Source organism: Balaenoptera borealis (assembly GCF_965194805.1).
Source record: "Balaenoptera borealis genome assembly, chromosome: 6".
NCBI classification, from domain to species: domain Eukaryota; kingdom Metazoa; phylum Chordata; class Mammalia; order Artiodactyla; family Balaenopteridae; genus Balaenoptera; species Balaenoptera borealis.
Genome location: NC_138863.1, coordinates 44987142 through 45014064, shown reverse-complemented (window position 1 = coordinate 45014064; position 26923 = coordinate 44987142). Strand labels below are relative to the sequence as shown.

The window sequence follows — 26923 nt, the reverse complement described above, 5'->3', positions numbered from 1 at the left end:
AGGGGCCTTGCCGCCCTCCACGCCCTTCCCAGGAGTCGCCACCCGCCCGCGGCGCAAGGGTCCGACTGGCCGCGAGCAACCCGCGCGCCTGCGGGGACAGTCGCCGGATGAACTCTGCTCGCCGGGTTTTCCGCCCTCCGGGAGGCCGCGATTAGAGACCGGGGAGGTCGGGCGGCCGGGAAGGGCAGGACCGCGCGCCGAGCCGGCGGGGCGGCGGGGAGAGGCGAGCGGCAAGCCCGGGGCCGAGCCGCGCTTCTTCGCACCAGCTGCCTGGCCAGTCGGGGAGAGGGCGGCCGCCGACGGTCGTCGTGCAAAGCGCCAGCCCGGGCTTGGGGGTGGGGGAACATCCTTTTTGTTTTGTTTTGTTAACGAAAATCATTTTTAATATAGGTATCTAAATAAATATAATCCGTGTCACAGTGGCCGCTTTCCTGGCCTTCCCATTCCGGCCCGCCTGCGGCAGAGAATGTCTTTTCTTCCCAGGACTGCATAGCGGGGCTTCCCTCAAAGAGCCAGAATCAAAGGGCAGGAAGGGGCGCAAAGATCAGAGTTCAGCCCTCTTCAGAGGAGTAAACGGAGCCTTGGAAAGGTTAAGTCCCGCAGCGACTCGAGCACCCAGCTCTAGCCCAGAGCTAGGGTCTCCAAATCCTTCCTGAAGATGCAACCAGGAGGAAGCAGCCCAAGCGTTTCCTTTACCAACCATCCTTCTCTCTCAGCGCTCTCTGGCCCTCGCCCGCACCCACGCGTCCCTTCCCCACCTCTCCTCCCAAGTGGCTTAGTATCGCACAGGCAGTTACCAGGAATACCGGTTATCCCAGTTGTGTCCCTGTCCAGATAAAGCCATTCGGTGGCCTCCTGGAGGGGCGAGTGAACGACTGTGAAGAAGACCAGACTTGAACCTTACTTGACTTTTCCACCTCCACCCCTACCACCTCTGTGCCAGAACCTCTGGAGTCCCTATAGCCCCCCTGGTTACCTTACCCTTCTCAATCTCCTCAAAACCGGGGGACTGGATCCTACACATTGAAACTCCAACGAGATTCCACACGCTGAGCACAGGCCGGACTGACACCCAGTAGTGAAAGGAGACACACGGGAATATATGCCCTGTATCTAGACTGGCAATCAGGAGCCACAGAGTTCGAGGGGCGGGGTGCAGCTGGATTCAGTTGGGATGTGGTCTGGAGGTCAGAGATAGGGGATTTACAGTTTAGGTACTGCTGTTAACTGCCTTTATCCTTTTCAAGCCTTCTTTTTTTTCCTTTCTTTCACAGCACTTTCAAGTCCTTTCTCTTCTCTCCTGGAGAAATTTGGTTTGTTGTCTGAAGTTGGAGAACAGGGTCATGTATCCACATGTCCTTGAGAAGTAAACCAAGGCACACTCATATGAGGCACCTGCAGAAGGAGGGAACAGAGGAATCAAACTCCTCCACCTTATGGCAATCGCTTACTGGAGATGAATTTTGTGGATAGGTCCTCAAGCAAGGCACAAAAGATAATGATATTTGCCACAGAATATCTCAGCAACAAGGACTTCCAAGTGCTTTACATTAATTTTTACTTGCCATAAGGGGAGTGCTGTGCTGCCCCCAACTTCCAGGTAGCTTAAAGGAGATTCAGTTGGTTAAAAAAAAATTACTTCCGGTCCACACTGTCTGAGAAATGTTTGTGGGAATAGTAGCTAAGTCATGCATATCTCGAAATGTAATGTGGAGACTCTGTTTTCCATTGTCACCAAAGAGTCCTCAGAAGCCAAAACTGAGAGAATGGTGGCAAAAAGAACAGGTGGGAGACTATAGTGAAGCTTGTGGAAAAGAAAATTTGGAAAGAAAACAAGCAAGATCCATAACACCAAAACTAGTAATGTGTTTGCGCTTTGGCAGGGGAATCCTAAGTCCTTATTAATGGGAAAAGTCAAGATATATTTGTTGGGGCTTATAAAATGGAAAGGAATTGAAAATGAAAATGGAATTAAAAAATCCTCAAAATACGCACAAAATGCAAAATGACAGTAATCTCCTGGCCTTGACAGTCTAGATTACAAAGCACCTCTTAAATCACAAGACCCAACTGGCTATTCTTCCTTCTGAGGAATTACTTGACTGGCTGAAAATTAAGATTACTTTCAAAAGTCATATGTATTTTTTCCAGAACTCAGACAACACAACCTTCCCGTCAATGTAATCATAACTAAGGAAGCCATGCAAGTTTTAAATCAGTTTACAAAAAAAAAGATGTCCTAAAAGCCATTTTCTAGTCCATTCTCCAAGTTTTTAAGTTAAATAGGTTAACTAACTTTTAAAAAATTCCAGCCAGAACAAAATGTGCATTTTAATTTAAAATTAATAAGTATTTATGGTTGCAAAATAAAAGAGGTTTATTATTTTATTTTTAAGTTGCTTTTTCACTTACCTGTCAGGCATCCTAAGTTTCCTCTGCTGTATCTGATGTGCTCACCAGGACAAATAAATGCGGATTAAGCAATGGTCACCACTACACTGCTCTAAAGAAAAATAATCGGGTTATCATCAGCTATTACAGGAAGAGCTCAGATCCAGGACAGAGCTTCTGTCGGGTTTGAAAGTTTTTAGCCTAACATAGGAGTGATGAAGCCACGTTGCCATTCAAAAGCCTTTCTCAATGCTGCAGGCATATCTCAAGAACTGTTTGACAATTCTCCAACCTGTAATTGACTGGATCCTTGAGAAATTTACCTTCAGACATCTAATTTAAGTTATGGACATCTAATTAAAAAATAAGTATCCTCTACATTTGCATTTTGTTTGAATATTTCAAATAGATTTGACCTTGCAAAGGTTCTCATGAATGCTGACCTCTCATCTCTCTCTCCCTTTCTCTCCATTTCCCTCTCTCTCTGTCTCTCTCATACACACACAGAGATACACTCAGTAGTCTGCAGCCTCTAGTTGTAAAATTAAATGCAGAATCAGAAGATTCCAAAAGAAATATATTCCTAAGGCAAATCCATAGAGACAGAAAGCATATGAGTGGTTGTCAGGCGCTGGGGTTTGGGGAAGAGGAGAATGGGTAGAGACTGCTTAATGGGTGTGGGGTTTCCTTCTGGGGTGATGAAAATGTTCTGGAACTAGACAGTGGTGATGGTTGTACAACATTGTGCATGTACTAAAAATTACTGAAATGTATACTTTCAAATGGTGAATTTTATGTTATGTGAAGTTTACCTCAATTTCTTAAAAAAATAAATGTATTCATATATGGAAAGTTTGCCATTTTTCAGTAGTAGTAGTCATTGGGATAAATGTAGACAGAAAATCTTAAAAAAAGAAAGAGAATTTGGAAAGAGGAAAAGAGACATCTTGTCCATCACACTCACTGAAAACTCAAAAATCATGGCACCAAATTTACTGTTTAGTTTCTCCATGTGCAGCCAGAAAAAACATACAAATTTCATTTAGTAAATGTTTCAGTCTCTCAACTTTTGCCATAGGTAGTTTCTTTTGCTGTCTAATCTAATTCTCTCACGTTACAATGTAAGGCCCGTTCTCTTGTATGCTGTCTTTAGAAACAGAAGACAGACACTCAGCATCACCACAATATTCCCTTCACATTCTCCAAACCTTGATTGGCCTTACCCAGCCTTGCCTTCCTCAGGCTAAAAAAATAGGGATGGATTTCTCTGGTATTCAGTCATTTTAATTGATCTTCCTGGTGCCCGTTTCAATTGCACCATTTGCTTGCAAGCCCCTCACAGCACAGAGGGCCTCACCCATCTGAGCAGAGTTCCCGGGTCACACACGCTCATATCCTTAATCATCTGTCTCAGACACTCCACACTGCATCCCTGTTTCTAAGCAGCACCTTGAAGATGATTCCCACTAAGCTGGCCATACACTTATGCATGAAGCTTTCATTCTGGACTCCTAGCAAAAATTTCAGAGTTCCTGAATGTTCCCTTTGTGACATAGTCCATGTGTCCAGTGCAAGAGTCCCTGTTTTCCAGCTCCCTCCTCACTCCAATCTTTTACTGATGTGATCATTGTCCTGCTCTTCTATTTTGTTTGTTTTTATTTCAGTAAATACTACTTCCATACTGTTAATTTGTTCCCTAAGAGTTTCATAAGATGCCCAATTGTTACAACATGTCAATTATGAGTGCAGCATAGTAAAAGATAATGGTGTCTCACAGCCATAAAATCCTGACTAATGGTATCCCTCATCTTGGGTCCCTTGAATTTGTGCACACACAGACCCCGTAATAAGGAAGACCCTAATATGATAAAGAAGACCTTTATCATGTGCCCTGAACACAGCCCTCTTCTTCGATGCAATTAGAAAATACTGACTAGAGTTATTATTTCATCATTTAAGGATAATTAAAAATACAATAAGAAGGTCCTCCCAAGGATGTCTGCCAGAAGTTTTACTGCATTGTTACCTGCATTGAGCTGCATCTATAACAAAAGGCACCATGTATGTGGAGCACTGTGGCAGATATTAAACAAGGGGCTTATGAGATATTATCTTGTCTCATCTTCACAACACCCCTATGAAGTAATACTATTATTATCCCCATTGTACACATACAGAAACTGGAGACTCGGAGAGGTTAAATAACTCACCTAAGGTCACTCAGTTAGGGGTAGAGCTAGGGTTCAAGCCTAGACTCGACTGATTGTAAAGCCCTTGCTCTTTCCACTTTGTTATTCTTCCCGTCACCACCTAATAAGCTTGGGACAACGCAGGTGATGCCAATAAGCATAAATAGGGCTTTTTCTTCCTGTTGGCTCCCTTAGAGATGACAGGGACTCGGGCACCCGTAGGGACTTAGAACTAAGCATTGATGGTGGAGGCCACTGTAAAACTGTGGGGGGGGGGATGAATTGGGGGTAATTCCATCTCTTTGGTGGGGTGTGAACCACCTAATACCAGGAGCTGTTGGAATTCTTTCGCATGGTGCCCACTGCCCAAGTCCAGCTGAGAGTACAGCCCCCCTTTCAGAGCACTGTGTGGCTATAAGATGGATAAAATAACATTAAATAGGTTGGTGAAAAGCTCAGTTTTATACTTTTAGGTATGAAAAGGGGAGACTAAAATAAAAATAAAATATTTGGGGGGGGGTTTCCGTTTTTATTTTTAGACTGCGTACTGCTGAATTTTGTAATCAGTATTGAAAGTCAGGGCTTTATAAAAATGTTATCTCAAAAATAGTCTAAAGGAATTTCTTGGAACTGTAAAGGGAAATAGAATTGTAAAAGGGGGCTTAATCAGTATAGATTTTACATGATTAAAGAGGTTATTTTTAAGCTACTTGGAAAGCAACATAGATACAGATTCAGTATCAGGTATAGGAGATTGGGGTTTTTCTATAGTGGCAGAAGAAATGTATTTTTGAGAATAATTTTTCATATTTATAAAATGTTCTACCTAGGAGAATAATAATTAATATTTGCATAGGTCTCTTTAGTCTACAATGTGCTTTGATGTTTTCTTAATCCTCTAATAACTGCAGAAGGTTTTTGATCATGGAGGTCATACATCAAGTCAATCCCAGAAGTCCATTGCCTATGTACACACACACACACACACACTGTACATGTCCCTCTGGAAGCAGGAAAAGTTTTGAGTGATGGGGGCTTGTAATGAAGGATATTATGGGTTTGGAAAGGGGACTGGGTTAAGGAGAACTTAAGGGGCTGAAGATAAAAGTGAACAAAAGAGCAGGGAGAAAGAGAGTGGGCAGCATGGTATATCAGAAACAAGGTTCAGATTAGACATCAGGAGACAAAGTTCCATCTTTGCTAATAAGCAGCTTTGTGTCCTTGGGCAACTTACTTTACCTCTATCTAAGGTCTGTTTTCTTATTTGTAAATGAGTGCTTTAGTTGATCTCTGAGATCAAATTCATCAAAATTGTCTGCGATTCAATACAGTAGTTAGCTTTAGTGATTTTTATTTTCCTCTCAATAATTTTCCATATAATGAGCATGTAATTACTTACATACTTTTATAATGAGCATGTATTTCCTATATATCCAGAAACAAAAAGATTAAACTTTCTGTGGTTTAATTCCTTCACCCACAGGAAGGTTTCCTTTTATCAGTTTATGCCACTTCAACCTTTGAACAGGACTAACTGTAAATTATCTTCAAGGACAATGATCCATAAAATACTAATTAATTAAGCTTTTAAAAAATCTGAGTTGCAATAATGCGTTTAAAATAAACCTCAATAAATTTTTCTGCCACATATATGGTATTGTTTTTTAAGAGGAAAATGGATGATAGTTTTCTATCTTTGATATTACACTTGAATTGATTTCATTATTATACCTCTGGGGAATTTTGAGGTATTCATTAAAGGAACATATGATCCTCGTTTATTTTTAGACTACTTTGTTTATCTACTAGGCCCAAATATTCATAAGCTAGAAAATAGTATCACCAAGTAAGAGACCTTGGTTTGGTAACTCTTTTGGTGCTCTGCACTTAATTAATTTTTTTTTTGAATTGTTTAGTCCATCAGCTATCTGAAATGTAACAATGGGTATTTGAAGTTTTGCTTCCTGAAGACCATTGCATTTACATGTGAAGACTGGTTTTCAAAAATACATAAAATATGCTGCTAGAACTGGTGGACAAAAATATTTTCAAGGCTATCACTCTCAAAGAATGTGTCCTTGAACTTTTAGTTTTCATTTGATTTTGGAAGTCCAGCTTAGGCTGACTTCAGCTTCTTCAAGGATTGTTTTCTTAGTTTCACCTGACCCTCCATCAACACTGACTGTGAGTCTTCCCTTTTCCATCCCCACCCTTTCCTTCTGATAGACATTAATGGCCAATTACTGTGCTGTGGCAAGCTCAGCATCCCATTTCTTGTGGTCACAAGGTATGTACTTATAGTAATTTACTTTGTGTTCTTAGCATTAAGATGCATCCCTAAGAAGTCACATTAGAAGACACTAATGTTTTGACTAATTTAAAACTGCAAATGAAAAACACCTAGGCTACAATTATCAGTTTATGAGGATCTAGGTATCATTAAATGAGTTTAGTTGTTTCTTCTTAGTACCGATTACTTAGACATGTCTAATTTGTTTTTCTTCGTATGAGCAATCGATTGCCCTTTAAGGTAAAGTGGACTGACATAGAATGATGATTAATTGTGTCAGCTCTTCAGAGGGTGGACCATCTACGCTAAGGTCAAACAATAAGGATAAAATGGTTTAGGAAAGGTTCATATTTGTGTCATAGGAATCTCTTCAGTCTACTGAAAAAAAAAGTCTCATTAAGCAGTTGACCAGCTCAAACAAGACTGTAATCATAGCAAATTAAGTGTATTCATTTACCTATTGTGAGTTTATACTAAGCTGGTGAATAAATACTTAGGAAATAATTCCTCACTGAAATCTCATGAATTATATTACATTGGTATTTATCTTTATTTGATTGTGCTATATGGCCCCAGGGAAAATCTGGCATATTTTCTCTTTCAAACTGTTCACACTTTTTAAAGTAAAAGTATTGGGTGGGCCAAAAGGTTCATTCGGTTTTTTTCCGTAAGATGGATAAAGTAGCGCTTAATTGTCGTTAACTTCATTCGAAACAATTTTGTTAGATTGTATGTGACAGCTGTCATATCAGCGTGCATTTTAAAAAAAGACATCAAAATTGGTGAATTTTTGTGTAGCCATTTTAATATTGAAGATGGAAGAAAAAAAGCAACATTTTTGGCATATTATGCTTTATTGTTTCAAGAAAGATAAAAACACAACTGAAATGCAAAAAAAGATTTGTGCAGTGTATGGAGAAGGTGCTGTGACTGATGGAACGTGTCAAAAGTGGTCTGTGAAGTTTCGTGCTGGAGATTTCTCGCTGGACGATGCTCCACAGTCGGGTAGACCAGTTGAAGTTGATAGCGATCAAACGAAACAATAATTGAGAACAATCAACGTTATACCACACGGGAGATAGCTGACATACTCAAAACATCCATATCAAGCTTTGAAAATCATTTGCACCAGCTTGGTTATGTGAATCGCTTTGATGCTTGGGTTCCACATAAGTTAAGCGAGAAAAAACTTCTTGACCGTATTTCCGCATGCGATTCTCTACTTAAACGTAATGAAAACATTCCATTTTAAAAACAAATTGTGACGGGAGATGAAAAGTGGATACTGTACAATAATGTGGAACGGAAGAGATCATGGGCAAGCAAAATGAACCACCACCAACCACACCAAAGGCCGGTTTTCATCCAAAGAAGGTGATGTTGTGTATATGGTGGGATTGGACGGGAGTCCTCTATTACGAGCTCCTTCAGGAAAACGAAACGTTTAATTCCAACAAGTACTGCTCCCAATTAGACCAACTGAAAGTGGCACTCGACGAAAAGCATCCAGAATTAGTCAACAGAAAACACATAATCTTCCATCAGGATAACGCAAGACCGCATGTTTCTTTGATGACCAGACAAACACTGTCACAGCTTGGCTGGGAAGTTCTGATTCATCCGCCGTATTCACCAGACATTGCACCTTCGCATTTCCATTTATTTCGGTCTTTAGAAAATTCTCTTAATGGAAAAAATTTCAATTCCCTGGAAGACTGCAAAAGGCACCTGGAACAGTTCTTTGCTCAAAAAGATAAAAAGTTTTGGGAAGAAGGAATTATGATGTTACCTGAAAAATGGCAGAAGGTAGTGGAACAAAAGGGTGAATACGTTGTTAAATAAAGTTCTTGGTGAAAATGAAAAATGTGTCTTTTATTTTACTTAAAAAAACCGAAGGCACTTTTTGGCCCACCCAATATATGACAACTCTCCTGATTTCTCCTGTTCACTATTTCAGAGACTGCTTGGCTCATCAATGCTATTTGTTCCAAACTACTTTGCAAACCATAATAGTATATAAAGACCCCCATGGGACAAAAGTCCCAGAAGTTCCCTAACTATGCCTTTTGGTCAAATTAAGTAGCTATTATCTTCCTGTAGAAAAAGATCAAAATAGTTGTTTTGATACTTCCAGTTCAAAATACTTTCATGTCTGTAAAAAGACAGTTAGGCTTACACAACTAAATCTGAAAGTCTAGCCTTATATATAAACTGATGGCTCAACAAACAAAAGAGTGGGTAACCATTTCTGGGGTGTTTATAAGGATTACTGGTCAAAACATCTCTGATAAATTTCCCTTTGTCTATATATGTCCAGGTCAACTCTGGGTATAACTACTGTTCAAATTATCCCTGTATAACTATCACCTCCTCAAGGGAAAGGAAACGTCTCTACTGAAATCCATTTATTTTGAAATTAAAAGAGGAAAGAAGATCCTTCTGATATTTAGTCCAGATCCTTTGAACTTAAATTTTAATTGCTAGCTCTGCTGTTAAGAAGTTAGACACTTTTTTAAACTATTCCCAAGAACAAGACTCTAAATGCCAGATGGAATTAACCTAATGGTCCATGGATCCAAGATTCAGTCTCCAACTTTGGGACAAAAGGATAATTTGTAGAAGATGATAGTGGCTTGCCTCTTTGTCTTTAAGGAAGTAGTAAGGCATAGCAGGAGGACACCCTGTTCCACACTAGACAAACCTGAGTTCAATCAACTCTACTTCTTATTAACTATGTGATGAGGTTACCTAACTCTCTGGACCTCAGCTTCCTTTTTGGTAAAATGGAGACAGTAATGTCTCTTTCCATAGTCAATGTAGGGCATAAATGAGATGCAACAGACCTAGTGCCTGGTACATGGTGAGCCTCAAATGTCACTTACTTCATCAGAACCTAGAGACAGACACCTTAGAAACCTGTTAGAGCCATCTCTTCACTGATCTCCACATTTCCTCAATCTGTGTTTTGATTTTGTAACATGAATTTATCATCACTCCCTATCTGAAAAAATATTCCATTTGCTTACACTCAGTATTTTATTTGCCTTAAAAGTTCATTTTCAAACTTTCAGAAAAGAACCCTGATTAGAGTCCCCAAACGTTCTCAAGTTCATGCTCACTTGATCTCCATCCTCTATAATTTCATTGTCTTCAATCATTCCTCCTTTAAATCTTCATGTTTACATATTAAAGTCCTAATTTAGGGGTTAGAAATTGTTGAAAAATTTTGGACCAAGCTTCCTCCTGATCTTTTAAGGAATTGGGTAGTGCTGTCTGGCCAAACTTCCTGGATAACTTCACAAACAGGAAGTGGGGTGTAAAACACATACCCACAACCTGTCCTAAAAGCAGGGGTGAGAAGGGGGGTTTATACGTTAGCCACCGAGTTGAATAACTCATGCCATTTCACCCAAACTACAGGAAGACGTGTCTGTCTTGCTTAACATTGTGTTTCTGGTGTCTAGCACAGTGATTATCACATGGCAGCTGCTTAAGAAATGTTTGTTGATGGAATGAATGAATGAATGGGCAAATGGATGCCATTAAGAATCCCATGTGTATGCTTTGGTAATGTACTATATGTTACAAATGCCTGGTTATATCAGTTAGTAATGCTTTCAGCTGCCAAGTCAAAATACTCAGAATACTACCCAATAGTGGCTTAAATAAATGAGGTTTTTTCCCCCCTACAGTTTGGAGAAAGGTTGTTGCAGGTATGTTGGCTCAGCAGCCCTATGATGTCAGGTTTAGAGTCTCTGAGAGTCTCTTGGACTTTTCTGGCTGGCAAGATTGTTGGAGGAGTCCCAAGCGTCATGTCCTCCCATGACCATGTTCAAGAACAGATGTAGCTAGTGGTACAGGGCAGAGAGCTTCTCTGAGTACCCTGTCTCTTATCAGAGAGGAAAATATTCCACAGGAGACCCCTAGGGAATTGCCCCTTATACTCCATTGGTCAGAACTGGGTTTCCTGCTCACTCCTAGGCCAGAAACTAGAACCACTTTCCCTGAGATCATTGGATCTCCAACTAATATCTAAATAGGGATTCTGTGAGCAAGGAAAAAGAAATAGGGTGAAAATGGCTTTTGCTATCCTCAAAATTACTGTTGTATCAGAACCATTTTCAGGGCTTGTTAAAACTCAGTGTTTTGTTGATATTCCTTGGCTATAACTAGACATAAAATTGGTGCTTTTAGTTACCACTGATAGAGCTGAATGGAAAATTAAGGCAATGTTAATTAATTTGTTAATGTTAATTACATAATTTAATTAAAATGCTGTGTATAATTCAAAGAAAAGGACTAATAATCCTTCGGATTTTTCATCAGTACCTGTGATGTTGCTAGCATTTCTGAAGAAGTGTATTTCGATGGCTTTTTGCCTTCATAAAAGGAATGAAATCTATTCCAACAAATAGAAATAAATTAAGATCTGAACTGATTCTGAAAACTTGTCTTTTATTGTGAGCATAAGAATATCTTGAGTTTGTGTTTGCCCTACTAATCAGTGACCACAAGAATAAAATCATGAATCAAAAGGTGAAAAATTCAAAGTTTTCTAGTATCGTAGAAGCCTTAGATACTATATCTAGTATACAGTGTCATAGAAGCCCTCAAAAAAGTGGAATCCAACCTTTTGAAATTTAATTTAGTTAAACTGTTTATGAAAATACAAGCTTGGTCTCAAAATACTGTTTTCAGTTCAAACCAAAAAGTACAGAGGTTTAGAAATTAGTAGTCCATGTAGGAGCTATGACTTAATAGGGTTTTACTGCTTTGTGAGATTCTCCAGACTATTATTACTAGTGAGAAAAATGTTGCATAGTTTTCAGATATACTGTTTTAGGTGATAGGTATCAAACATCAAAAATACTAAAACTTGCCTGTGTTATATAGTAAGATGTCTCAGAGTAAGACGTCTCCTCAGGAAAAAAAAGCACTTGTTTCCAGTAATTTTTAATGAGTGTTAAAGATTATAAATTGGATAAAAGGATAAAAAACTTAATTTGTTAATTTCCCATTATAACTGTGCTTCCAAAGGTATCTGTATTTAAATTTTATTAAAAACAGACATATATCAGAGGAAGCCTGGCTATCGAACCAAAACACTCATCTCATCTCTACCTTTTAAAAAATAGCCAATTAAAGGTTATTTACTTTTAAATGTTATATGCTGTAAAAGGCAACTACTAAAAATATCTTCAGTTATTCATCAGTAGACCTTCCACACTTTTTATACTATGTGCCAGGCAAAATAGAGGTAGTAATATAAGTCATCATCAACCATTAACTTGTTTTACCACTCTAGTACATACTAAGCATGTACTACATATGAAAGTTAAGATATGAAAGTTATCAGAAACTTTTCAGATATGAAAGTTAAGTTTACAGAATGTAAGATTTTCGTGGTAAGATTGGAACAATTCCACAGAATACAGGATGGGTGGCACTCTTATAGTTTCCTAGCAAGTAGATTATATAAAATCTGAAAATTTTCAAATTTGGTTCTTTTCTCTTTTATCTGTTTACTCATTCTTTTTTTAGAACTCATTTTTCACACTACAACTTACTGGGTGTTAGATCCTTGTAAGAATGTAAGAGAATGTCATTTCTGAACCTGTGCTTATGAAATGAAGCCTATCTCAATCAACTTGTCAACTGAGCTTTAAAATCCCTGGCTGGCAGTGGGTGGGTTCATTTATTCATTTTTGGTTGGTGAATTTTTCTTTACATAATTTTTAAGTAAGGCACAAACCCAAGGAACAGGTCCCATTGCATGTGAGCATTTAAAAATGGGATCTGAGGATCATGATTGCTATGGGTTGAACTGTCGTCCTCCCCCGCACCCCCGCCCCTGCAAAATTCCTATGTTGAAGTCCTAATCACCAGTACCTCAAAATGTGACCTTTTTTGGAATAGGGTTATTGCAAATGTAATTAAGATGAGGTCATACTGGAGTAGAGCAGGCCCTTAATCCAATATAACTGGTATCCTTATAAAAAGGGTAAATTTGGACATAGACACACAAGAAGAAGAATGCCACCTGAAGATGAAGGCAGAGATCTACAAACCAAGGAACACCAAAGATTGCTAGCAAACCACCAGAAGCTGGGACAGAGGCAGGGAACAGAATCTCCTTCACAGCCTTCAGAAGGCCGCAACCCTGTTGACATTTTGATTTCAGACTTCTAACCTCCAGAACTGTGAGACAAACAAATTTCTGCTGTTCTAAGCTACCCAGTTTGTGGTATTTTGCTACAGCAATCCTAGCAAGCTAATACAATACTTAATCATAATTAATTAGAAATATCTGAGGCTGTCTTAGGGGTGGAAAGGCTGTTGAGGGAGATTACACCCTCCTTGGAAAGGAGTTGCCCCTACTCAGGGGAGGAAGGAAGGAAGGAAGGAAAGAAGGGAGGAAGGAAGGAAGGAGGGAAAAGAGAGATTGATTGTCAGCACCATCCAAGGAAAAGAGAACTACCTGACTGGTAGCCCGAGAAAGATCACAATAGTAGATATGAGAATCATTTGCCTTTGCCACATTTACTCAAAAAATCCTTTAAAGCCATCCAATTCACTTTCCTTTCACTTAATTCTCACCACATAATCTAGAATTTACTAATTTAATATCACAGATCACATAGTGCTGGACAGAGGGAGTAATAGGGAGTATTCTTTTCCCTAGAAAGGATATGCCTCTCTGCAAATTAAAACAGTGGTAGAAACCAGCATCTCTTGAGTTTAGCAAATATAACCTACTTATAATAATAAACAATAATAATAGGTAACACTGAGCACTTGCTAAGTACCTGACACTCCTCTAAATACTTTACATATACTAATTCATTTAATTCTCACAGTAAACCATGAAGTAAGCATGATGATTATACCCATCTTACAGACAAGGAAATTGAGGTTTAGATCTCTTGGGGAGCATTTTACTAAGTTTCTAGACCTGAGTGCTAAGAAACTAAACGCTTGACCAGTAATGATCCCCTAATATGCTCTACCTTCTTATACCTGGCTTGAAATACACATTCTCACCTATCATATCACCACACAGGTAGTACCTGCACAATCTCAGCAACTCTGTACACAGTGCAGTTCTCTCTTGAGAATTAAGATAGCAAAAAAGAATTGCAAACAGAATCTATTATATCTTCTCAGATCACCTATGGGTGAGTGATTCTCCAAGCTGTCATCTACCTAGCATCCACAGAGTACAGATAGTAGGAAATAGCTTAACTATTCAGGTGTGCAATTTTGTGCTCACACTATTATATTACTGGGTTAGAAGCAGTGTTGTATACCCAAGATATCAGCTTTGTAAGGGTGAATTTCTTTTGCAAGTACTACATATTTGGATTGCAAGTAATTAAAACTCACCACACAGTGTAATAAGAGTTTTCATGCATCCCTTGGAACCACTGTAATTCCACAGAATGTATGATTAAAAGTTAAATTTGAGGTGCCTGCTTCTCTTTTATAATCCTCCTTATCTTTAATAGATGAACTGAAAATAAACACCAACAAAGTGTAAGCACAGAACAATTCCCTATGGTTAACTTTTATCTTTGAGCAACAAGACATTTAAATTTTGTTACTCCAGTCAGAAGAAGATTTTTTAGGAGCTAAAACTATGGAATGGGGCCTCGAGTATTCCATTATATTATCAATGTTAAAGAAATAAACATAAATTAATCAAAACAGAGACAGGGCTTCCCTGGTGGCGCAGTGGTTGAGAGTCTGCCTGCCAATGCAGGGGACACGGGTTCGAGCTCTGGTCTGGGAAGATCCCACATGCCGCGGAGCCACTGGGCCCGTGGGCCACAACCACTGAGCCTGCGCGTCTGGAGCCTGTGCTCCGCAAGAAGAGAGGCCGCGATAGTGAGAGGCCCGCGCACCGTGATGAAGAGTGGCCCCCGCTTGCCACAACTGGAGAGAGCCCTCACACAGAAACGAAGACCCAACACAGCCATAAATAAATAAAAATTAAAAAAAAAAGAGAGCAATGAAAACAAGAGGTAAACTGAGGAAAAACGTGAGGCATGGCTTGCCAATCTCACTATAAAGAGTAGTTTTTACCTCGTAAACCTTGAGGCAACCAAAGAACCTGGGAGAAGAAAGAAGAGGACCTGGTGCTTACACTGAGGTGGGGCGGAGGGGAGTGGAGAGCTGCTTCCACAGGTCCTGAGCAGCACTGCAGAGGGCCATCCTTGCTGCCTGTGGACACTCACTTAGGCAGCTCCTACTTGGTGGCAGGCATTCTCCAGGTTCCGAAATACAGAAGTGAATAGAATAGACAAGCTCTATACCCCTATGAAGCTTACATCCACTATGACAAACTCAGGGTTTGGGATGTTGATCCCTTATACTTCCAGAAAAGAAAAGTGTGGAGGGGTGGATAGAGATAGAGAACTAACATCTACTGAGCACACACTACGTATGAGGCTCTGGACTGTACCCTCAGTCCAGAAAAATCCTGATCTCCTGCCTACTTTGGATCCTAAATAGAAAAGACTACACTATGGCCTATAATCAGTAGTCTACGAAATTAACGATCATAGAAATACTTAGAATCTTCAAACTGAGGCAGTCTGGGCACATGGAAGACATTTAATAAATACTTTTAGAATGAATGCATTATTAATCATAATTTTTAAAACTGTCAAATAGCTTCATTATTTACTATTGATATTTATTGTATGACATGAAGTAATCTGAAACTGTATAAAAGACACTGTTTGTCTTTCCCTCTTAAAGGGAACAATACCTAGATATTGCCTAAATAAAGAAAACACTTGGAGAACTTAAAGTAGTCCAAGGGGCTATTTTAAGCAAACACTTCAGTTTCTTACATCCGTGAGAATTCCTTATAAACGAACAACATGAAGTCACAAGAGGTCCTTCACCTGAGCAGCATCAGTTATCACAGCGTAGATTCCAGGGGTGGCTAGCTGACCCTTATCTTCAAAATGAATGATGTTGAGAATCTAAGAAATAAACAATGGGGATTGTTCTCCCTTCTGAACTCAAAGGATATACACTTTGAAGAGACATAAAGGGGAAGAATTTCATTTGCTTAGTGAAAACAAATGAAATTGTCCAGTGTATTTGCCTTCTCACTGGAATAAGTGAGCCATGTCTAGACAGGCACGCTATAGAGAAAAGTTTGTTGACTGGTTAGATCATTTCAATGGAAGAAATTCAATACTGAGGAAAAGAAATATAGTTGCAAAATCCTCTGTTCAAACATGAAGAATACTCAAATATAGCATAAATTTGTGATTAAAGAATATGAATAAATGTTAACTGTTCCTATTTTTGATAGCAGTACACATTTTTTCTTTCCACAGCTTCATGATACTATATTCCTGCTTAATTGCTTCCTCAGTAGTCTTCTTTACAGCCTACCAAAAACTAAGGGAAAAAATTTTAATTACCACTATTTAGAGTAAAAATTTTAATTAACCTTCCTAACAAACATGGAAGGGGGAACCAACAGCAAGTCATCTGGATGGGAGTGGAGGAAATCATCTCTGCTTAGGCTGATGTTTCTTTAGAACAAGTGAAGATGCTGGTCATCCTGAACATGAGGTAGAAAGCAAGGAAATAAGCAAAAGCCTATGTCATGAAAAGTGGGCAATTTCTGTATTTTAGGAGTCATAGCTTCATGGTAAAGGTTTATTATTTTATCTGAATTGTTGTAGATTTTCAGCAAGAAATACTCACAATAAAATATAAGTTCAAAACACATTCCAGAGACATGTGTAACTATATAATCATCTCTCTTAATTATCCTTGCTAATAGGAAACATAGTGGTAAAGATCACCCCAAATATCTTTGCTTGAACACTACTTTTCTGTGGATTTAATGGGGTTTGAGGTATAATTGACATACGTTATACTAGTTTCAGGTGTACAACATAATGATTCGATATTTGTATATATTGTGAAATGATCATCACAATAAATCTATTTAACATCCATCACCATATATACTTACAGAATTTTTTTCTTGAGGTGATAACTTTTAAGATCTACTCTCTTCAGAACTTTTAAATATGCAATAGAGTATTATTAACTACAGCCACCATGCTGTATATTATGACTTACTTATTTTATAACTGGAAGTTTGTATATTTTGATTCCCTTCACCCCTGCCTCTAGCAACTACCAATCTATTCCAGATATCTCTTTAAAAACCATATTAATTGGGCTATGAATATAGTATAGTATCAACATATAATATGAAAAGTTGATGAGCAATAAGAATTACTACCTTGGGATTGTTGCTTGTTGCTGTTTCTCTCATTCTTTTGAGAAGTTCATGCCCAGTTTTAATGGAAACTAAAGAGACATAATGCATCCTTAGGAATAAATTTGGGTCTGAGGGAATATGAAAGTTGAGAGGTTTCCATTTCTAGGGTCTCTTTCATTCTAACATTTAGGAATCTGTGTCTTGAAGACAAAGAAGTTAACAGGTGATCACTGGATTACCTATTACACAGAACAGCAAAAAGAAGTTTTCTAAGAACGTTTGATCTTCAAAGTCAGAAGCAAACATAAAATAAATTTATGAGAGGAAGCCAACCTGGGGAGCATACCAGTGGCAAGAACCAACTGGCTTAGAACTAACTGGCTCAAGAGCAGAGGAACGTTTGTATTTCAATGAAAAGAAGAAAAGAAAGTTTAAAAGAAAGGTGATAGTATATTTGATCTGCCAATAATTTAATATTTGAAAACTTCCAAAAGGGCATTTCTACATATTCACATCAAAAAAAGTCATGGTCTCACCCAAATATCCATGCACAATTGTATTTTTATGTACAATACACAAATAGTCTAAGCAAGTCTAGCTCTAAAACATATTTCTCAGGTGTATTTCATGACAAATTCCCAGGCTGAAGGCCAGGGTAAAACCAAGGAGGCCACTGCCCCTTCCATGATAACCATGTGGGTGGCTGCAAGATGATCAGGTGAACACAGAACGTCTATGAACTTCTTGTAGGCAGAACTAGATATTACTCATCTTTAGTAACTCAGCACCTACTACAGTGCTTGATACACAGTCACTACTGGATCAGTGTTGGCTGATCAATTAATAAATGTGTACCTTATAGGTGAACAATCATAGGTAGCTACCTGGATTGGGAATAAGTCACAGACTGAAATTCAAATTATGTTGGCAACTTGTTCTGTGAACTTTCATGAGTCAACTTCTGTCCATTCAGTCATCTAGGAAAGAGGCTGCCTGTTGGAATGTTTAATGTATCTAATGTGCATTGACGTCTTCATATAAAAGTACCAAATTACTCTTTATTAACTAAAGAACTCATTCTTTGTACTTACCAAAGTGCTTTTAATCTTGCAAGCACTTCCAATAATGGCAAATTACTCCTAATATTTTTCTAAAACCTTGACACATTTTAAGGACTAAAAATGTATCTATAGCTCTCATTTGGAATTATTACTTTACCTAGTTCCAGATGGCTTCACTGTAATAATTTTTAAAGCCTTTCTCTGGTCTCTTACCTTTTTCAGAATTAATAAAATATTTTCATCAAAAGGGGTTCTAGATAAAAAGGAATAATGTGGAGGCCCTTACACTCACTATTAAGTTCAAGGTCAATAAGACTTTAACTCTGTTCATTGTATCCAGATTCAGATAAATCTGAAGAAACCTTTTGCCATTATCCAGAGATTCTCAATCTCTGGACCATTACTAGCCCTGGGGACATAGGTCAATTCTAGTACTTAGGTGGCTCAGAATCACCAGGGGACATCCACACTCAATGAAAGAAACCCAAGTCCTCGGGAATCACTGAACTCATTCAGTTCTTCTAGCACCTGAGAAGTTAGGGGGGTCCATCAACAGGACACACTCAAGGACCCCTTGTACTTCTGCTGCTCAAATACAGACCAGTCTTGGCTACCGGTACTTCAGCCATTTCCCGGCATCCCACTGAGGGTCATTTGTTACGATAGCACACTGAGGTCCAGTTTCACAACTGGTGCAAATCTACCTGTCTTCAGTGCTGAAAAGAGGAAAAATGTTAAGTGAAAACCAAAAAAAGCAGAAAGCAGGAACCAATAACAGATTCAAAAAATGGTTATGTCTAACAGGCCCTTTACATGTAAATATATTAGTATTGTCTTCCCAGCTCTGTATTTAACATAAAACAATGATCATTTTGAAAATGAAACACCTATATTTAAAGCATATAACATGAGGACATTAGTTGGAAAAGAAAAAGGTTGAAAGGAACTTTTGTTGGAAATTTGAAAAGGACTAAATATAGATCTTCATAACTGTTGTAAAAAAATTTTAAATTGCATGATTGACAAAAACAAAAATCAACCTCTCTTTTCCTTCTCTGTCTCATACATCAAAATTAATAAATTCCCCCAAAAGTATAAATTATTTCAAAATACAGACTAGTTGTAAATTTGTATTTACAAATAAAATACTGAATACATGTTTTGTTATGTTGTTCATTGTTTATTGATTAAAACGCACTTTGCTGGATTAAAATTTTATTTTGTTACACATACATTAATTTAGGAAAAAAAGAGATGAATGCTTTACCCCCTCTAATTATTGCTTCTTCTTTCTTGGCCTTCCAAAGGAGGGAAACATAAAGGATGAAACTTAACAAGATCAAATGCAAAAATAGCCTGTACTTCATCAAAATCGCTTATGAATATCACATTTATGAATATTTATGTGAATGTTCATAGGAAGCTATGTCTTCCTTGTGATTCCTTAGAACATTGCCAGAACTATATTTTGTTTTATAGATATTCAATTAATATTGATTAAATACCTTCAATCAACATACTATGAATTTTTCCTAAACTTCGATTAACTTATCCCAAATAAATTAATAAACTTTAAAGTGTTTTTGAAAAGTACATGGTTCTTATACAAAAATAATTTATCTCAATAAATAATAGTGGAGTGACGTCTATAGGTAGGAGATATATCAGCAATACAGAGGTAACAAGAGTGACTAAACACAGATTACCATCCATGACAGTTATTCTTGGTTCCCAACCCTCTTATCCTTTACAACAAAGATAAAAAGAGCTAAAGACTCACTTTCCCAAAGTCCCTTACAAGGAGATGTAGCCATGTGACACGGTTCTGGCCAATGAAATGTAAGGAGTATGTAGGGTGTGTTTAGGAAATTTTTCCTTTTCTAATATAAGGAAAGCCAGATATGACTAGCAGCTGCCCTTCCCCTCCTTCCTGCACTGAAAGCTGAAGTGATGCCCGGAGCTGCGGCAGCCATCTTGGAATCAAATGGGAAAGAATAAGAGAATCACAGTGATGCTGGTGCTGACATCACTGAGATGCTGACATATTGCCCTCAGCAACCTCCTCCCAGATTTTGTGTCATGTGAGAGAAATAAAACCCTATCTTTTTAAGCCACTATCAGAGTCTCTGTTGCTTAAAATTGAAAGACTTTGTAACTGATAAAGAGTTAATGAAAGTATTTTTTAAGTACACAAATAACGACTAGAGGTTCAAAGAAGGAAATTACAGAAAGTAGAAAGATATAGGAAAGGCCTTGAAAAAGACTTGGCACTTGTTAAAAGCATAAGAGGCTGGGATATGAAAGTAGGGTGAATTTCAGGTAAAAATTATGCTATGGGCAAAAGATTTGAGGAAAATGTAAAACTTATTCTTCTTTTATTAAGCCATCTGTTCACAAGGTCATTTTGCTTAGTTTTATTTAAGGCTAAAGATTGATTTATATATTTAATGCTGCCAAATATTAACACATTCTCAATAATACTTGCAATATCACAAAAATAACTGATTTATTTTGGCAATTTGGTGAAAAAATGTCCCCAAAAGTATAAATAATGAAGCATTTTGCAATTTTAAACTCCACATGAACTATTTTAAATGCTTTTTGAGTAACTTATACTTATTAAAGTTTATTTTACATTTATTTTGTTTTTCTTTCTTTACTGTGTTTTTATAAACTAGGGAAACAACAACATCCTAATCCCATTTAATCATGATAAATTATTATTTATTACAAAAAGAAACTATCAGTAGCCAATGAATCATTGCATTCTTCATAAACCTGATTATTACATATACATTCTAAAAATAAATACAATAATGAGCTCCTTGCCTCTGCATAGATACGCGCATCATAATTATAAAACTGTGCAGGCTTCAGGTCAAACCAGTAGGTCAAAGCTCTGATCCTAACCAACGCAGGACAAAGCTGCTGATTAAAAGAAAAAATTAAATAACAACAAAAATCCTATCCCAGTGCAAGGGAATGCACTTGACAAATTGTTTATTAGATTCAAATGTCTCTGCTCAGCATAGGCAAATTCATTGAAAGACGAAAATGAAAGCCCGATGAGCCTGTAAAAATGAGAGTTCTCCAAATTTAATTCAAGGTTGAGGATGATCAATTTGGTTATTTATTCAGTGTGTAAGAACACTGGATAATTGGTGTTAGAGGGAAAGACTGGTTTTTATTCTCTGAGACAATCTCTAAACACATAATTTTGGCATTACTCCAATTTGTACATTGTCATATTTCTGGAAGTATGCTTAATTATGCAATAGTAATAACTATGGATGCTTTGTGCCAAGACATCAAGACCAAAAAGTCTGTTGTGTATAAGTCTTCCCAAGCAAATTAAATAATCTTAATAAGTTATTTTAGTACAAGTTAAATATTAAGATGAGTTATATAAGACAAATAAACTGATGCATAATGGCCTCTAAGACAGATACGTATTTTTTAAATTCTGAAGAGTTCAAAACAGGGATGACATTAAACATGCTAACGTAAACTCCCTGTGCAGAGTAAAGCTGAAAATGTTATGTGAAATTATTTTTAATAAATCAAACTATTTTTATTTTAAAGTACTAAAAGGGTACCTGCTGGAAAGATGCTCAATTTTACTATGTTAACTAATGGGAATATAAAAGAATTTAAGCAAGGAAATAGCTATGTATTTGTCACTTTAACTCATATTTATTTTAAAATCCTTAATCCTGGAACATATACAGATGTGTATATATGCGTGTATGCACATATGTATGTGTGTATGCATGTATTGGTTTTATTGTCCATTCATAGCTTCAGAGACCTGATCTATTTGCAGCTAAAACACATTGGTCTTGGGATCTGACTCTCAATAGTATCCTAGGGTCAAAGACTAACTTATTTTACTTTAAAAACATGTTTAAGTTTCTGAAGATTATCTGTATTTGCTTGTATCAGTTACATATTGAATCCTATTCAGCAAACACTGCACAGCTGAGAGCAAGGTTCTAGCCCAGACATACAGGACATACATATCGTTCTCAAACCTCCCTGACTGCCAAACTTAACTACCACCACAAGCACCCTATTTTTAACAAAATCAAGGAATCATAGTTTGTTTCTTTCAAAATTTCTTTACCAACAAAAACAAATGGTCCATGTTCTGGAGTGAAACTGGCAAACCTCTCAACAAGGCAGCCAGCAGCAAGAGAGTATCCTGTCCCCATGAAAGAAGCAGTGGTTTTTCTGTCCACCCCAGGCTGACAGGTATGGGGGAGGCCAGGCAGAGCCAGACAGAGCAGATCCAAAATCTATGCATGCCCATCTCTCTCTCTCTCTCTCCCTCTCTCCCACTCTCTCTTTCTTTTCTAGGTGGCCATCTATCTTTAGTAATCTGGACCATGAGGTAAAACTGATAAATGAGGGACAACCTAGTAAATCAATGAATTCTATTTTGATACCTAAAGAGTTTAGCCAGACATTTCTAAGCTTTCCTCATCAACTGCAAACATTACTTTTCTGTTTTATTTCTCTCAAACTAAGGATGCTAATTTTTCACATACCATCACTTTTGGCGGGGATGGGGAGATTTCCATTATCACTGCCTCCCTGGTGAAAAGTCCACACTCTGAAGTCCAGGCTTCTTCTCTTTCTTTTCTTTTCAGTAGACTTTATTTTTTAGAGCAGTTTTAGGTTCACAGCAAAATTAAGCAGAAGGTATAAAGATTTCCCATATACCTCCTGCCCTCACACATGCACAGTGGTCCCCATTATCTACATTCCCCACCACAGTGGTACATTTGTTATAACTGATGAACCTACATTAATACATTATCACCTAAAGTTCGTAGTTTATATTAGGGTTCACACTCGGTGTTGTACATTCTATGGATTTGGACAAATGTATAATGACATTTTAATCCTCAGTAACTGTACAAGTTATTCTCCATTACAGAGGGAAATTTTTATAAATATATATATATTTTAAGAACCAATTCTTAAAGCCAAGTTATCATAATCAAATTGCTTCAACTCTTGGTGGATTCACAAAAATTCACATTGCTGTTGCCAATAATCTGTTTTTTTTTTCTTTCATAATTGAGATTTTATTGGTTGTTTTGAGGATCAGTACACAGACATTTCAATTTGTACACAATTCTCAACATATGTACCAAAAATCTAAAAAATCATGTAGTTGTGATTCTTTTCTGAACAGTTATTCCAGTGACTTTCCAGCTTAAAATTTAGGGGCAAATTTTCCTTCACAGGATATCAAGTACCAATATCTTCAAATATTGATATGCTGTTACATCATAAGTCCCACAAATTCACAATTTAATATCATATACACTACATACTCAAATTGTCAATCGTTCACAGCACATTAACAGTTACTAGAAGAACTGGACTACCACAACCAAAGATGTTACAGAGTGCACAAAATTCTGCCCAGGAGAGCCAAGATCAAGGGGTGAGTGGTTTGCTTTAGGAAACAATTCTACCAAAAACAACATCGGAAGAGAAGTAATTTAAAGTGTTTAAGACATTAAATGCACAACTGACTCCAAACTGCCATTTAGTATGCTTTGTATTATAGGATATAAAAGCTACCCTCCATTTGTGGAATGTTAAGCTGACACCCAAGACAATCAAAGCCTCCCATATTCAATATCCCACTATTTTCTGGTTGTACCAAAAAATAAACAACCAGCAAATGATTTCATCTCTTAAAACAAAGCATTTACACTTAAAAAAATGGAATGAGGTGGGATTCCCTCCTTTTAAAAAATGTTTCTAGAGCTACTAAAAAACCTGCATTTACAAAACAGTTGATAAAAATATTCCTCTGGATTGTACAAGAAGGGAAACAGGGACCCCTGATAGGACCAGGTGTGTGATATTAATTAGACTTGGCTTCTTTCTCTCCTGCTTCATCAGAAGCTGGGCTCTCCTCATTTTTAGTTTCTCCATTTTCTGCAGGTAAGTCTTCTTTAGTCTCTTGGTTAGCCACTTCAGCCTGTTTTCCCTTTGCTCCCCTTTTCCCTTTTGTTTGCACTTGTTTGTCGGAAGATTTATCCTTTCCTGCCGCCTTTTTTGGCTTCGTTTCCACTTTTGCAGGAGCCGGTTTAGCTGACAACCGCGCCGACCTCCTCTCGGGCTCCTCCTTCGCCGCCCCCTCGGCGCAGCTGACCTTCCTCTTGGGCGCGTGCCGGGTGCCTGGGGGCCGCGGCGCGCCGAGAGCCTTCGCGAAGCTGGGGGGCTTGGCCGCCGCCGCTCCTCCCGCCGCCCCAATAATCTGTTTTCTAATGCCTCAAATTTTTTTGACAGAGTTAACTGGAAGGCTTAGTATTTGTTTGGGATTTTGGTTTTGTTTTGGCTAATTTTGTTTACATTTTTTTAAGCAACAGAATAAAATAGCCAAATTGAAATAATATTCTACTAAATTAATCATTTGGTTGAACTAATTGACCAATTTTAATCATAACAGTGTTATTAAATACAGTGTAAAGTGCCCTGACTGAAAATTAAACTTGCTCGAAATATGGAAATTCAGAAAATGTAACTATATGCATTGCCTGTATACAGCAAAATTTGCATATCATTAATATACCCTCATCAGACCAGAAGGTAATACCATGCGGGCCGTTTAAGTAACCTGACAATACAGTGCGCTTTTAAAAGCTTTGAATAAATGGAACTATACAGAATAATATTTATGTTACTAAACAGTGTGTAACGATGTGTGGCTCTTGAGTGCCACATCAATTGTTATTTAGGTTTTTAGCTTGTTCAGACATCTACCATTTCTAACAAGGATCAGGAAAGAAGCCAGACCAAGATCATGTTAGGCTGATGCTTGGCCGGGCAAATCGTCAAGTAGCTTGCGTTGGTTTTCAGAGCCCCCTTCCCTTTGCCTGACCTTCCCTAGGTGTATCCCCCCATGTGCCTCCCTAGTGCCTCCCACCATATAACTTCCCTCACTGTCAAACTAGCCTCCCACCCCTCACCTAAACCTGCTCCAGGAAATGATGGGATAGACTCACTTTCATGTATAAATAGCTGACAAAGCTTCACTTGTTATCATTCCTGAGTTATATAAATTTTAGGTAAACAATATGCAAAGAATAAAATATTTAATTCTTAAATTTCAGGATCCTGGGAAGTGAAAAAAGTATTTTTGCAGGATGGTGTGGGAACAGGGCAGGCGAGGGGTGGGTGTCTTCTCAGCGAAAAGGATAGGGGAAGCTTAGTAATCTCAAATTATTTTCAGAATTGCAGTAAATATTCCTATGTACTTAGGTCAGGTGAAACATTTCCCCATAAAATGTGACTGCTAGTATTTGCTTATATCAAATAGCTGAACAAGAGTCTGACCTACAGCTTCATAACTTAAACCATAATTATTTACAAGCCTCATTTCATCCTGAGTCACCCCCCCACACCCCGCAAATTACTGTAATCTACAGAAAAATATTTGGTTGTCCACTGCGTGTCGATGTTGATCTGTCATCTTTCACTCTATCCCTGTTGCCTATTTTACCCTGTCAACCCCAATGCCTTGGCTCATACACGAAAGAGAAGAATTCCATTTTCTCATCCTAGCATTAAAAGAACGAAAACAGTAACTTTACTAGGCTAAGCAAGGAACAGGTCAAGAGACAAAGGGCCGAAAATATGTGAGAATTAGGAGAATTGCCAAGAAAGTACTGAAGTCTCCTGATATGATGAGGCTGTTAGCTAAACCCTTCCAGTGCTTCATGAACTATATAAAGAGAGAGCAACTTCCAGAGCAGCATTAGCCAGAATTCCAGTTCCTGTCTCTTGTCTCCGGCAATGGACATAGAAAACAGTGTAAGATGCATCCACCAGGTTTGACAGCAGCTGTACAGCTAATGAGAGATGTTCGCTATGTTTAATCATATATGTTCAATTGTGAGCACCAAGGGTCACTGGCATTTTAGGCTGCATTCCTCCCATGTAGTTTCCTTCCTCCCTCCCTTCCTCCCTCCCTCCCTCCCTTCCTCCCTTCCTTCCCTTCCTTCCTTCTTTCCTTCTATTTTAAAAATATTTTCTATTTTCTTGTTTCCTATCACTTCAACCCAGTGGCCCTTCAGTGACCCCTACTGTGGTTCTGTTTTCCAGGACAGGCCACATAAACAGGGCAAGAGCTCCCAAGAATTTATGGGGAAAGAGGAGCATTGCCTTGAATGGGTAGGAAGTTTAAAAATAAGCTGTGTCTGGGAGAGTCTAAAGGGTTCTCCCTAACCCAATGCCACTTCATTTCCATGATGGAGGCTACCACAGGTTGCAGGTTAAGAATTCAGATGAACCACACATGGGCAGACCTCCTGGATGAGCTAAAGAAAGACATCTTTTTTTCTGACAAGCCTCAATAAACCAGAATAAAGTTGTAGGATGTGCTTCACACAGACTAACAGAAACAAACAAAAACAACGTTTAATAGAAAGCAGCATAGTGCAGCAGGAAAAGCAGTGGCTGCAGAAACAGGAGGTGGGATTCTAATTGCTAGTGAGCTGTATAGCCTCAGATGTGCTGCTTACTCTGTGGCCCTGTTTCGCCAACTGCAAATCAAGTGAGCTGTGTTCGAGGATCATGGCTTTTTTATTGTTTAAACACTTCATGATACTAAGACTAGAAAAGTTGATTTAAACATTCTATGTGTATTACATTTCTATTGCTGCGTAACAAATTACCACAAATTTAGCAGCTTAAAACAGCACATATTTCA

The 26923-nt window shown here is 38.1% G+C and overlaps 1 pseudogene across 1 annotated transcript; it reads right to left on the bottom strand.

Annotated features, from left to right (window-relative positions):
• Nucleotides 1-10: 10 nt before the first annotated feature.
• Nucleotides 11-26816, bottom strand: LOC309630941 (non-histone chromosomal protein HMG-14 pseudogene; annotated as a pseudogene). Its single transcript has 3 exons — nucleotides 26736-26816; nucleotides 25882-25936; nucleotides 11-24483 (listed from the first exon to the last, which is right to left on the bottom strand). The product of its transcript is annotated as a non-histone chromosomal protein HMG-14 pseudogene (transcript).
• Between the last annotated feature and the right edge of the window lie 107 nt (nucleotides 26817-26923).